Source organism: Nycticebus coucang, chromosome 15 (genome assembly GCF_027406575.1).
Source record: "Nycticebus coucang isolate mNycCou1 chromosome 15, mNycCou1.pri, whole genome shotgun sequence".
NCBI classification, from domain to species: Eukaryota; Metazoa; Chordata; class Mammalia; order Primates; family Lorisidae; genus Nycticebus; species Nycticebus coucang.
This window is the reverse complement of record NC_069794.1, coordinates 65,082,667-65,096,563: the sequence shown is the minus strand read 5'-3', so window position 1 is coordinate 65,096,563 and position 13,897 is coordinate 65,082,667. Positions and strand designations below refer to the sequence as shown.

General features: G+C 35.7%; 1 protein-coding gene across 1 annotated transcript in view; it reads right to left on the bottom strand.

Annotated features, from left to right (window-relative positions):
- LRRC63 (leucine rich repeat containing 63) overlaps nucleotides 1–13,897 on the bottom strand; it is a 94,680-nt gene that overhangs the window by 19,810 nt on the left and 60,973 nt on the right. The window lies entirely within an intron of this gene.

The following is a 13,897-nucleotide window of genomic DNA, read 5'->3' as shown; positions in this document are numbered from 1 at the left end:
GACAGTTTCTAGAATCACTTTGTCTTCCCTTACCACTTCACTACTGGTAGCCTAGACCCTTTCACCACAGGTGATATATGCATGCTGATTGTGAGATTTAATAGGACTAGTAGATATCAGTGAGGAAGCTAATTAAGGAGGTGCATAGATTCTGGAGTTGAAATTTACTTCATGTATGTATGATTTTAGAATGCGAATCTGTTCAGACAGCCTCAGTTTGCGGAGGTATTCTATACCCACACCAGCATCAAATCTATCAGATTTTTTTAAGGATGTGTGGTAGTTTTTACATTTAGTTCGCTGCTTTATTTATTAACCTTAATAGGCAGTGAGTTATATAAACTAGAGTCCTGCTGCTTGTTTGCAAGATTAGATTAGCCTTAACCATTACAAGTGTTAATGTGAAGACCACAACAATGTAAATATTATTTATTAATAGCCTACTATGTGTCCAAGACAATTTAAAACGATCTTTTACCCCGCTATGGCTGATTATTGTTATATTTTACAGATTAAAAAAATGGATGCTTCAAGAGGTTAATTAACTTATCCAAGTTAGTATGAATTTAGCTATCCCTTTTCTTCAGAAGTGTAGAGACAAAGTAATTTAATCCCCTTTTAAAATCAATAGCAATATGGAAAAATAAATGTGTATAATTTCAGAATCAGTTTTCAAGTATGTTGTTAGATTCTTTGTTCTAAATAGCTTTTCCTTCCCAAAGAACCTGCCTGCCACTTAAAGCAAATTGAATCAAACAAGGAAGGCAAAAATTGGATTCTGTTAGTTCAAAAATATCAATTTTCTAGTCTCTTTTTCTCCTGCTATCCACATAAAAAGTTGAAGACATTTTTTAACTTTTGTGATAGTTATTTCTGTATAACCTCAGTGTTTGAGCCTAAAAACTGTTTTTGTAGCAAACAGTATTTGTTCATGAAATATGTGCTTTCCTTTGTTCACTTAATGGGTAATGACATCACCAAAACACGTCTTTTTTTCCTGCCCCTCGCCCTAGTTTTCTTTTTCTTCCCTTTTCTATCTAAAAGCTCTGAGAAAAGAAAAAATAACTTGGATTTTTGAAATTACTTATTATCTTCATTTTGCAAGAGAATTAAAAAGACAAATCAAAGAGCTTTTCATGGTTAGAAAACTCTAACCTAACATGGAGAACTGATACATGATCATTGATAGGCTGTAAGGGGCAGAGCTAGGATGGGACCCCAGTTCTTTCTACCTCCAAAGCCTCAGCTTTCCTTCTTCTGTGCTGCCTCACACTGTATGCCACTCTAAGCAGATGAACGCAAAATAGGCACAAAAATTTAGGCCTCAGTGAATTTGCACTTTATCCAAATATGTGTAGATTTTTTTCCTTATTACCTTCTAATGTGCCTTACATTGAAACAATCACTGTCACATAATTTCAAGAATATTGGATATTTTATTTTGGTTTAGAAATCTAGGTCAAGGTAAAAAAAATATTGTTAGGCATGATGACTCACACCTGTAATTCTAGCTCTTTGGGAGGCTAAGGTGGGAGGATCATTTGAGGCAGGAGAGTTCAAGACCAACTTGAGCAACATAGCAAGACCGTGTCCCTACAAACAAACAAACAAACAAAAAAAAAAAATTGGACATTTAGGCAGGTGAAGTAGCACATTCCTGTAGTGCCATTTACTCAACAGCTGGAGGAAGGAGGATTGTTTGAGTCCAGGAGTCTGAGGTTGTAGTGAACTATAATGATGCCTCTGCACTCTAGGCAAAAGAGTGAGGCCCTGGAGAGAGAGAGAGACAGAGAGAGCGAGAGAGAGAGAAAAGGAAGAAGGAAGAAAGGAAGGAAGGAAGGGAGAAAGAAGGAAAGAAAGATCTGTAGAAATAATTAAAAGGATTTTAAAAAGAATGTACGAGATTTTCTTATTTAATTTTGTTATACCCTTGGGAAAATATGCACTTGTTCTAAACTTTTTTGACAGAAACTGAAGTTAAGAGCGGCTCACTGGCTTGACAAACTTTATGGCCTCTGAGGTGCAGAGTCTGCCTCTGAACATACTTTGCTTTTCCTACTCTGTCATGTTGGGTTTCGGGAAACTAGAAAGATCTAATAAGGAATGAAAAGATAACAGGAAAGAACTCTATCACATTTTTTAGAAAAATATTTATAAGGTACCAATATAATATACCTGGATATATACACACACATATGTATATACTTACCAAATGGATAAGAGGAATTTAGACTAATAATTAAAAGAATAGGAAACGACAGTCTTTTAAATACAAGGCTTCACTGTGAAAATAAACAACCAGTTTTTTATGTTAGATAAATCTAGAAAAAGTATGTACCTTAATTTAATTCCTAACACTATAGTTTCAAACAAATTGGGTAAAAAACTCATCCCATTACAGCATCAATTCCAAGTTCAATGTCTCATCTAAATCTCAAAAGTGTCAAATCTCATCATTTAAATTAGATGTGGCGAAGTTCCTGACATAACCCACCCAGGGGCACGGTTTTACTATATTTGTGAATCTGAGAAATTAAAGAAACAAGTTATCTGCTCCCACGACACAATGTTGGGACAGGCGAGGCTTGTGAGATAATAGTTGTAGACATTCTGGCTTAACAAGGAGAAAATGAAAGATATTATAAAAAGAAGTTACCAATAGGTAAGCTTCATTTGGTTTTAGGGTCCAGGAATAATCACCTGAAGCTCCCAGCTCTGCCTTCTGGTTTCAAGTTCCTGCCCTCCTAGCTTCTGGCTCTGGGTTCCAGAATCACACCTGGATTCCTGGCTTCATCCTGCTACGTTTCTGACGCCACCCTCTGAATCACTCCCCCTTTTTCTTTTTTTATTTTTTAAATTGGCTTTATTGAGGTGGAATTTACATACTAAAAATTCACCCCTTTTTTTTTTGTAGAGACAGAGTCTCACTGTACCGCCCTCGGGTAGGGTGCCGTGGTGTCACACAGCTCACAGCAACCTCTAACTCTTGGGCTTATGCGATTCTCTTGCCTCAGCCTCCTGAGTAGCTGGGACTACAGGCGCCCGCCACAACGCCCGGCTATTTTTTTGTTGCAATTTGGCCGGGGCTGGGTCCGAACCCGCCACCCTCGGCATATGGGGCCGGCGCCCTACTCACTGAGCCACAGGCACTGCCCAAATTCACCCTTTTTAAGTGTTCAGTTTAATTCATTTTGACAAATGTGTGTATAGTCATATAACCACCACCACCATGAAAACACAGAGCTTTTCCTTCATCCCAAAATGTTTCTTCGTGTCTCTTTTCAGTTAAGTTCTTACCTCCATTCCCAACACCTGGACACTACTGATCTGTTCTCATTATAGTTTTGGCTTTTCTGGAATGTTATAGTCATATTATAGGTCATCTTTTATGTCTAGCTTCTTTCCTTTCTTTTTTTTTTTTTTTTGTGAGACAGAGTCTCAGTCATTTCCGGGGTTGAGTGCTGTGGCATCACAGCTCACAGCAACCTCAAACTCTTGGGCTCAAGCAATTCTCTTGTCTCATCCTCCCAAGTAGCCGGGAATACAGGCGCCCACCACAACATCTGGCTAGTTTTTTATTTTTAGTAGAGATGGGGTCTCACTTTGTTCAGGTTGGTCTCAAACTCCTGAGCTCAGGCAATCCACCCACCTTGGCCTCCCGGAGTGCTAGGATTACAGGTGTGACACTCTCCCTTTTTCATAAAAGTTGACACACATTTTCAGCTGCTCCTGATCATAGAGTTTTGGGGGATCTGACAGCCTTGTTTCACTTCATATTCTCTTTGTCCCTTTTAATACACTGTGGTGGTGTGTCTGCTAATACAAAATTTTCAAGAACTTTGTGGGTCTTCCATGTATATCATGGAGATTCATTCTATGAGACATGAAACTCATCTACATATTTTTTTTTTTTTTTGGACAATTCTGTATTTTTAGCTTTGCTGAAATGGGCTGAGATGGTGGGACATCATAGTCAGCATTAAAAAGGAATGGAATAGTGACACATACAACAACATGGATGAACCCTAAAAATATTATGTTGAGTGACAGATGCCAGAGTCAACAAAACTATTTGTTCTATGAATTTATATGATTTTTAGGAACAGGCAAAATAAATCTAAGATGTTAGAAATCTGGAGACTGACTCGAAATGTGCATGAGGAAACTTCCTGGGGTAATGGAAATGGTCACTATCTTGTTTTGGATACAAATTACATGGGTACATATATTTGTTAAACTCTTTGAATCAAATACTGAAGATTTATGCATTTTAATGTAGGTAAATTTTAACTTAAAAATTTTTAGAAAGAGGAAAGATGAAAAAATTTAGGGTGCTGTGTATTTTTCAATATGGTAAAATAAATATAACATAAAATTGCCATTTTAACCATTACTGAGTATATCCTTTAGTGGCATTAACTATAATAACATTTTTGTGCAACCATCAGCACTACATATATTTCCAGAACTTCTCCATCATCCCAGCCAGAAACTCTATGCCCATTAGCCCACTCCCTACTCTACTCCTCTCTGCCATAGGTTACCCCAGCCCTTGGTATCCTGTATTCCACTTTCTGTCTCCATGAATTTCCCTGTTCTATGTACCGTATATAAGCAGAACCATACAGTATTTGTCCTTTTGTGTCTGACCTATTCCATTTAGCCTAATGTTTCCAAGGGCCATCCTATTTGTGTCACATACCAGCATTTCATTCCTTTAAGGATAGTTAATATCCTATGTGTTATTATATATATATATATAACATTTTGTTTATTTATTGATCTGTTAATGTACATTTCAGTTGTTACCACCCTTTGGTTATTGTGAATAAAAACAATTAGATTTTCCATGCTCTTGTTGATGGATATTTGCACTGTTGGTTTTTTCAGGCTATTGTGAATAAAGCTGCTATGGACATTCTCACAGAGGTCTTTTTATGAAGGCTAAAATGCATCTTTTCCCTCTTAGATATGAGTAGCTGAGCCACTGAAGATAATCACACAGGTAATTAGATCAATGTCCCTCCAAATTCATGGTTTCCAATCTCAGCATCGTATCTCAAACATTTGCTTTTCTGTGCTTTGCTTTTTATCATTCCTCTAAATATCATCCTAAATCATCACAAATTTCTTTAATTCTTTTTGATCTTCACTCTTCTTGCTCTCAAAGATGATCTTAATTTAAGTCACTTCAGAGTCATCTCCCTGAATCGATATAAAATAGGAGCTGAATAAATCTTTATTGGCCATGTGAACCTCCAATTTTCCTACTCACATAACTCTATAGTTTTTCACATTCATGCTTAGGACCTCCCTCGAGTTTTAGGAGATTAGGGTCACCCCTCTTTAACCTCAGAATCTCCACCTGGGCCCATGATTCCCTTACCTCTCATCCTCTGTGACCTCTGCACCATCAACCTTGGTTTCTTCCCATCACCTTGTGAATATGCCTGAGTCCTTAAAACACTAACAACAACAACAAAAAAAATTGTTTCTAAGATTCCACATTTCCTCTAGCTTTTATCTAATCTCTCTTCTGCTGCTGCATTCAGATTTCTCCCCAAAGTGGTCTACACTCATTTCCAATTTCTCTTCTCGCATTCCATCTCAACTCACGGCAAACTGCCTTTCATTCTCATCATTCCACCGAAATTCTTCTCAGCTTTAATCTTACTGAGTTTCTCTATTGTATCTGTCACTGCTTGATCATCCTTCTTTTTGGAAATAATCCACTTGCTTGGCTTTCATGACATGCCTGGTTCTCTTTATGAGCACTTTTTCTGTCTTTATAATTTCCTCTTCATCTGTCTATACCTAAAAATACTAATGTTTCTCCAGAAATATCTCTCCAGAATATTGCTGTACAAATTCTCTCTGATTTGTTAGCATATATTGACAATTCAAAATCTTTATCTCAAGCACAAAACTATCCTGTGAGGTTAATATGTCTAAGTCCGATTTTGTGATGGAAAACACAATCCAAACCCAACATATTAATGTAAAAGTAAACTCATTATTTTCCTTCCTTCAAATCTCTTCAGCTTTAATCTTGCCACTCTCCTGCTTAAAACCAATTGATGGCTTCTCATTGCACTTTACATCTGACCTCCAAGCTTCTCAGGATGATGCAACACCTGTCAAACTCTTGAACCCCACCTGGGGCCACACTTGCATCAGCCAGCTGTTTTCTGTCAGCCTTTGGATAGAGCTCTTGTATGCCTCACATACATTATTCCCATTACATGGTTATTCTTTTCCCTGTTCTTGGCCTGGACTCAGAAGTTTCTGCTTAAATGCCATTTCTTCAGATAGCCTTTCTTAGTGACTCAATTTAATTCATTTCCCCTGACATCTCATTGTTTATTTCATTCATAGCTCTTAGAATATTTTATGTTCATGTATTTATTATGGTGTTTATTAAAATTCCTGTATCTTTCCCTGGATTCTAAACCCCACAGGAGAAAGAATCGTGCCTTTTTCATTTACCAGTCTAAAGCCACTCTTAGGACAGAACCTAGTAATTCATAGATAAAAATATACAGTATTTTACATGGATGAATTATTTCACTCTAACTAGAAATCCCAGAGGCTCCTTGACTTTCCTTTTTTCCCCTTGACTCTTCTGTTCCTTCCAGCCTCTAGGCCTCATCAATCATCAATACCAGATCTTGCAGATATCTTTACTTTAATTTCTTAATGATTTGTTCCTTTTTCTCTGTGACCACTCATCACCCATTGCCCTGGTCCGAGTTCTCTTCATCTTTTGCCAAAACTACTGTGAAAGCCTCCCAACTGGGCACTTGGAGTTCTGTTTTATCTCCTCATATCCATCCTCCATACTGCCACTAGCTTGATCTAAGTCCGACCCCACTACTCCCAGATGGAGAACTCTTAAATTTTTTTTTTATTACATACAGAATAAAGTATAAATTCTTTATCTTAGTTCACAAGGTCCCCAGATAATCTCAGTCCTTCTTACCATATCAGGCTCACTTCTTACCAATTGGCCTTCCCCTCTAAGATTCAAAAACAGCTGAATACTACACTTCTCACTCCACATTATATAAGATGCTTCACATTCCTCTTTTCCCCATATGTCGCTACTCTATTTTTTGAAGTAACATCTACCCCGTGATTGTCCCTACTATCCTTTGCTCTCTCTTCCCTTTAGCCTAGCTACTTCATACTCAGTTGCTGGGATCAAATAGCATCTCTTGAAAGGACGACCTTTGATCCTCCAGAATGTGTTACATGCCTTTCTTTGGAACTTGCAAAATTTATAATGTGCATTTCATTGTCTTATTTTATACCTGTAGTCCCCAACCTTGGGGCCCCAGACCAGTACTGGTCCATGGCCTTTTAGGAACCAGGCTGCACAGCAGGAGGTGAGTGAGCAAAGCCTCAGCTATAATGTCAGCTGTTCTCCATCACTCAGATCCCCACCTGAGCTCTACCTCTAGTCAGATCAGTGGTAACATTAGACTCTCATAGGGGTGACCCCTACTGTAAACCATGTGTGTGAGGGATCTAGGTTGTGTGCTCTTTATGAGAATATAATACTCAGGTGGATTTGAGGCAGTGAAGCTAGTGTTGGGGAATTCTGCAAATACAGATTATCATCAACAGAGAGGTTTGACTGCACAGAGACCATAATAAATCAATTGCTTGCAGATTCATATCTAAACCATCCCTCTCCACTGTCTATGGAAGAGTTGTCTTCCATGAAACAAGTTCCTCCTACCAAAAAGGTTGGGGGAGCTCTGCTTTGCTCAAGTGAATTCAACTGTCTACCTTCTCCCTAGGTGGTAAGCTCCTAGGAACATAGTGGAAAGTTCATGAACATTTGCTGAATTAATTACAATAATGAAAATATAACATTCAAAGCACTGAAATCCTGACATGTGCAGCAACATGGATGCAACTGGAGGCCATCATATTAAGTGAAATAAGCTAAGCCCAGAAGGATAAATACACATGTTCTCATTCATATAGGGGACATAAAAAATGGATACCATAAAGAGAGTAGATTGATGCTTGCCAGAGACTGAGAACTGAAAGTGGGAAGAAAGGGATAAAAGTAAGAAAAAAGAATATTAAATGCACTTCTTACCACTGAACTGGCCACTCAGAAATCATAAAGATGATAAATTATACATGTATATTCTACCTCAATAAAAAATAAATTTTAAAAATGCGTCAGTGCAATTGCCTGTGACACTAATAACATCCAAACTGAAGAATTTACATGGAGCAAGAATTATCTCAAATATATTACATAATTGTTTGTTTCACCACATTTAACTCAATCTCATTTAGTTGCTGTTCTCTAAATCTGACCACTCCATATCAGTTATTCTTTGTTCAACAACCGAGAGTTTTGACAACAATCCTTCAATACAAAGAATTCAGCATGCTGATTTTTTTTTTGCAGTTTTTTGCCAGGGCCAGATTTGAACCCATCGCCTTTACTCCTTTGAAGTGCCACCCAAGCATGCTCATTCTTATGTGCCCTCTAGGTGAGGTTTCATTTAACAAGTTTGCAAGTAAACATTTTTATTTATGCCAAAGCCTGCTTTAAGCCTTCTCTGAGGTCAAGAAAATTAAATTTTCCCATTATATTTTTCATTCTTGACTCTATTTTTTAGAGATATGGTTTTCTGTTTCAGAATTCTTTTTTAAAATTTCAGGGTACAAAGAATTAGGTTATAATGTTTCCATTTGTTAGATATAGTTCCTGTTGTAGTTGTGTCCTGCACCCAGGAGGTATATCATATACTCCCATATTGTGCCCATTAAGTGGGAGCCCATCCCTCTCCCTCCTCCCATCTTCTTTGTCCCTCCTTCCCCCTCCTCTCATCTTGAATTGAACTGCGTTTTTCTTTTGTGTGGGCATATATTAGATCATCTACTGGATTCATATTAGTATTGAGTGCATTGAATACTTGCTTTTCCATTTTAGTGATATTTTACTAACAAGAATATATTTCAACTCCATCCAGATGATATAAAAGATGTAAGGTCTCCATCTTTTTTATGGCTGAATCCATTCCTGGATTGATGGGCATTTAGGTTGTTTTCACATCTTGGCGATTGTAAATTGAGCTGCAATAAACAATCTAGAGCAAATGTTCTCATGACAAAATGATTTTTTTTCTTCTGGGTAGATGCCTCGTAATGGGATTGTGGGATCAAAAGGAAGGTCTATTTTGAGTTCTTTGAGGATTCTCTGCGCCAGCATGTGCAACATTGGGACTTTGAGATGTGGGCTATTCTCACTGGGGTTTTGATTTGCATTCCTTTGATGATTAGGGACAACAAGCATTTTTCATGTTTGTTAGCCATTCATCTGTCTTCCTCAGAGAAGGCTCTGTTGTCCAGTGATAGATGGGATTGTTTGCTCTTTTTCTGTTGATTAACTTGAGTTCTGTATAGATCTTAGTTAGCAACCCTTTATCAGATTCATAACATGCAAATATCTTTTCCCATTCTTGAGGATGTCTGTTTGCTTTAATTGTTGTGTCCTTAGCTGTGTAGAAATTTTTCAGTTTAATTAAGTCCCATTTGTTTATTTTTGTTGTTGTTGAGATGCTGTTTGATATATTAAACTGAACATATCAAACTCAACAGCATGATATGTTCTTCCATTTGTTAATATCTTCTATTTCTTTTCTTATAGTTTCATAATTTTCTTTGTAGAGGTCCTTCACCTCCTTTGCTAGGCTGATATATCGAGAGTTTTTCCCACACTTTCTTCTAGGATTCTTATCATTTCATGTCTTAGATTTAATTTTTCTATCTTGAGTCAATTTTTGTAAGAGGCGAGAGGTGTGGGTCCAGTTTTAGTCCTTTACACATGGTTATCCAGTTTTCCCAGCACCTTTTATTGAATAGGGATTCTTTTCACCACTGTATGCTTTTGTTTGTTTTATCAAAGATCAGATGGTAATAAGCGACTGGTTTCATCTGTTGGTTTTCTATTGTCTTCCATATGTCTCTATTTTTGTGCCAGTCCCACACTGTTTTGATCACCGTGGACTTGTAATATAACCTGAAGTCTGGTAAAGTGTTGCCTCCAGCTTTGTTTTATTACTAAGAATAGCCTTAGCTATTTAGGTTTTTTTCTGGTCCCAAACAAAATGAAGAGCTTTTTTTTTTTTTTTCCGTAGTTCTTTAAAGTATGATGTTGATAATTTAATGGGGATTGCATTATATCTGTAGATTGCTTTGGGTAGTACAGACATTTTAACAATGTTGATTATTTCCAGCCAAGAGCATGATATGTTCTTCCATTTATTAATATCTTTTATTTCTTTTCTTATAGTTTCATAATTTTCTTTGTAGAGGTCCTTCACTTCCTTTGCTAGGTATATTCCTAAGTATTTCATTTTCTCTGAAGCTACTATGAAGGGAATTATGTCCTTGATTTACTTCTCAACTTGGCTGTTATTAGCATATACAAAGGCTCCTGATTTATGGACATTGATTTTGAATCCTGAGACATTACTGTATTTCTCGATCAGTTCCAGGAGTCTTGTAGTTTAGTCTCTGGGACTTTCTAAGCATAAGATCATATCATTGGCACAGAGTGAGAGTTTCACATCCTCTGCCCCCATTTGGATGCCCTTACTCTCCTTCTCTTGCCTGACTGCATTGGCTAGAACTTCCAGAACTATGTTGAATACTAGTGATGATAGTGGGACATCCTTGTCTGGTTCCAGTTCTAAGTGGAAAAGTTTTCAATTTTATTCCATTCAGTATAATATTGGCTGTAAGTTTGTCATAGATGGCTTCAGTAAGTTTAAGAAATGTGCCACCCATGTCTATTTTCTTAAGTGTTCTTGTTAGAAAAGGATGGTGTATTTTGTCAAATGTTTTTTCTGCATCTATTGAGAAGATCATATGATCTTTATTTTTGATTCTATTTATATGGTGAATTACATTTATGGGTTTGTGTGTGTTAAACTAATTTTGTATCCCTGAGATAAAGTGTATTTGATCATGATGTGTTTTTTTTAATGTGTAGCTATAATTTATTAGGTAAGATTTTATTGAGTATTTTTGCATCAATATTCACTAGTGAAATTGGTCTTTTTAGTTGGATCCTTTCCTAATTTTGTTATGAGAGTGACTTTGCTTCACAGAATGTGTTGGGGAAGGTTTCTTCCTTCTCAATATTTTGGAATCAATTCTACAGTATAGGTACAAGCTCTTCTTTGAAGATTTGATAGAATTCTAGTGTGAAGCCATCTAGTCCAAGGCTTTTTTTGTTGGAAGATTTTTTATTGTTTCTTCAATTTCAGTGGTTGATACTGGTCTGTTCAAGAGATTGAAGGAGACATATGATTCCAGGTATTGGTCCATTTCTTCCACATCATCAAATTTCTGGGCATAGAATTTCTTGTAGTGTCAGAAATATTATCTTTTATCTCTGTGGTATGAGTTCTTACTTCCCCTTTTCATTTTTGATTGGCTATTAGAGATTTTAACTTTTCTGCTTCCTATTAATCTTGCCAAAGGTTTATAAATTTTATCTTTTCGAAGAACCAACTTTTTGTTTTATTAGTTTTCTGAATAATTCCTTTGTTTTCTTTTTTCTTTTCTTTTTTTTTTTGTAGAGACATAGTCTCACTCTATGGCCCTCGGTAGAATGCCGTGGCCTCACATAGCTCACAGCAACCTCCAACTCCTGGGCTTAAGTGATTCTGTTGCCTCTCATTTATTTCTGATTTAATTGTGGTTAAACAATTTCTTTTCTTCTGCTAGGTTTGGGATTGGATTGTTCTTCTTTTTCCATTTCCTTAAGATGATTCATTAGGTTGTTGATGTTCTCTACTTCTGTTTTTTAGATGTAGTCATCTAATGAGATAAGTTTCTCTCTTAGGACTGCTTTTGCAGGATCCCACATGTTGTGGTAGCTTGTGGCATCACTATTTGTTATGTTTGAGGAATTTAATAATTTCCTCCTTTATCTCCTCCTTAACCCAACTCTCATTTAGCATTCTGATTTAGTTTAGTTTCTATGCCTTTGTGTGGGGACAAAAAGTTTTGTTGGGTTTGAGTTCTACCTTTATTGCCTTGTGGTCTGAAAAGATACAAAGTATAATTTCAATTCTTTTAATTTTGTTGAGGTTTCATTTGTGCTCTAAGATATGATCTATTTTGGAGTATGCTCCATGGGCTGATAAGAAGAACGTATATTCCTTAGCTTTGGGATGGTATGCTCTATATATCTACAAAGCCCAATTGTTCTAGGGTCACATTTAAGTAACTTTTTTCTTTGTTTAGTTTCTGTTTAGACAGTCTGTCCAGATCTGTCAGAGAGGTGTTAAAGTCCCCACATTATGCTGTTGCAGGATATCATATTGTTTAGACCAATTAAGGTCCATTTCATAAATCTGGGAGCATTTAAGTTGGGTGTATAAATATTTAGAATTCAAATGTCTTCTTGTTATATTGTTTCCTTGACCAGTATGAAGTGACCCATTCTTTTTTATTTTTAAGTGACCCATTCTTGACTTTAATATGTTGTCAATCTTCCCTTTATATGTGTATTTATCTTATGTTATTTAATCAAATATATATTGCTTTATTTTAGAAACACTAATCTTTTTGAAAAATAGCTCCTTAAAACTTTCTAATTATAATAATCTCTAGACAGTGAGCAAAAGTTGACCTATTAGCTATGACCAAGTTTTAGTTGCTTTAGGAATTTTTACCTTTTGCTTAAATGGTAGTTATTATTTAAAATGTATAATTATGATTATAGATTATCTGTGAATTTATACTTAGATGCTGTGTATGCAGCTGTGTCTATATTTATATATGTAGTTTTCTCTGTGTATATATAAATATTTATATGTACACACAAATTAGTATACATACATCACTTAGCTGTTTCCACTAAGAGAACCTAGAAGCAATGACATCTCAGTAGTGATAAAGATGTCTAGTACCCAGATCTTGTTTTTAAAGACCATTTTCCAATTTAAAAAAACAAAACAGAGTTCCCTTAGAAAAATGGCTGACAATAGTATCAGAGCAAGGAAAATATAATTTATATTAGTGTGGAAAAATTAAGATGAATGAAAAGGAAATAGAAAACCTATAATGTAACATTCTCACTTCTTTAGTACTTATTTATTCTTTTGATGTATGTAATATTGATAGGTACATATCTTTGTACAGAAATGGCATAATTTTTTACACAAGGTTTTATTCTTTAAAATAACTCAATGCATACCATGTGAACATTCAATTTATTGAATCATTAATTATAAATAATAATTAACATCTTTATAAATGAATCTTAATGAATTTCCTCAATTATTATTAGAATCTTCTTTTGAAAAATGTTGTTCAACTATTTATGAGTCCGTGTCCTTTTTCTCTTAACTTACATTTAATCTGTTAAACTCTAATTGGAAGAAGAATCTTGTTTTTGCATTTAGTTAAGGTTTTGGTTTAGAAGTTAGGAGTAAAATAATTACTTGTCCACACATGGACTTTTATGCCCAAATATCAGTATTTCTACTGAGTAAAAGGATCTTAAATATCATATAAGCCAATCTCCTTCCATTACGAATGAAGAAATTGAAGTCAAGAATGGTTAAATTGCTTTTTCTAGATCAAAAAGATAATTAGCATCAACTTCAAAGTCAAAGGTCTAGATTTCCTAATTGCAAGGTCAGTGCTCTTTCTCTATCAAAAAAGGCTTAAATATATAGTTGCAAAATTCTCATCTGAACTGCTTTAAATAATTTCTGTTAATTTAATGCATGCTCAGACAATGGATCCCTAAATGTACATCCATTAGAGCCATATTAATTGCCATCTATATAGCTAATAGGATTGTTTTTAAATACCATAAAAAGAAATAAATGAGTTAATTAGAACGAAA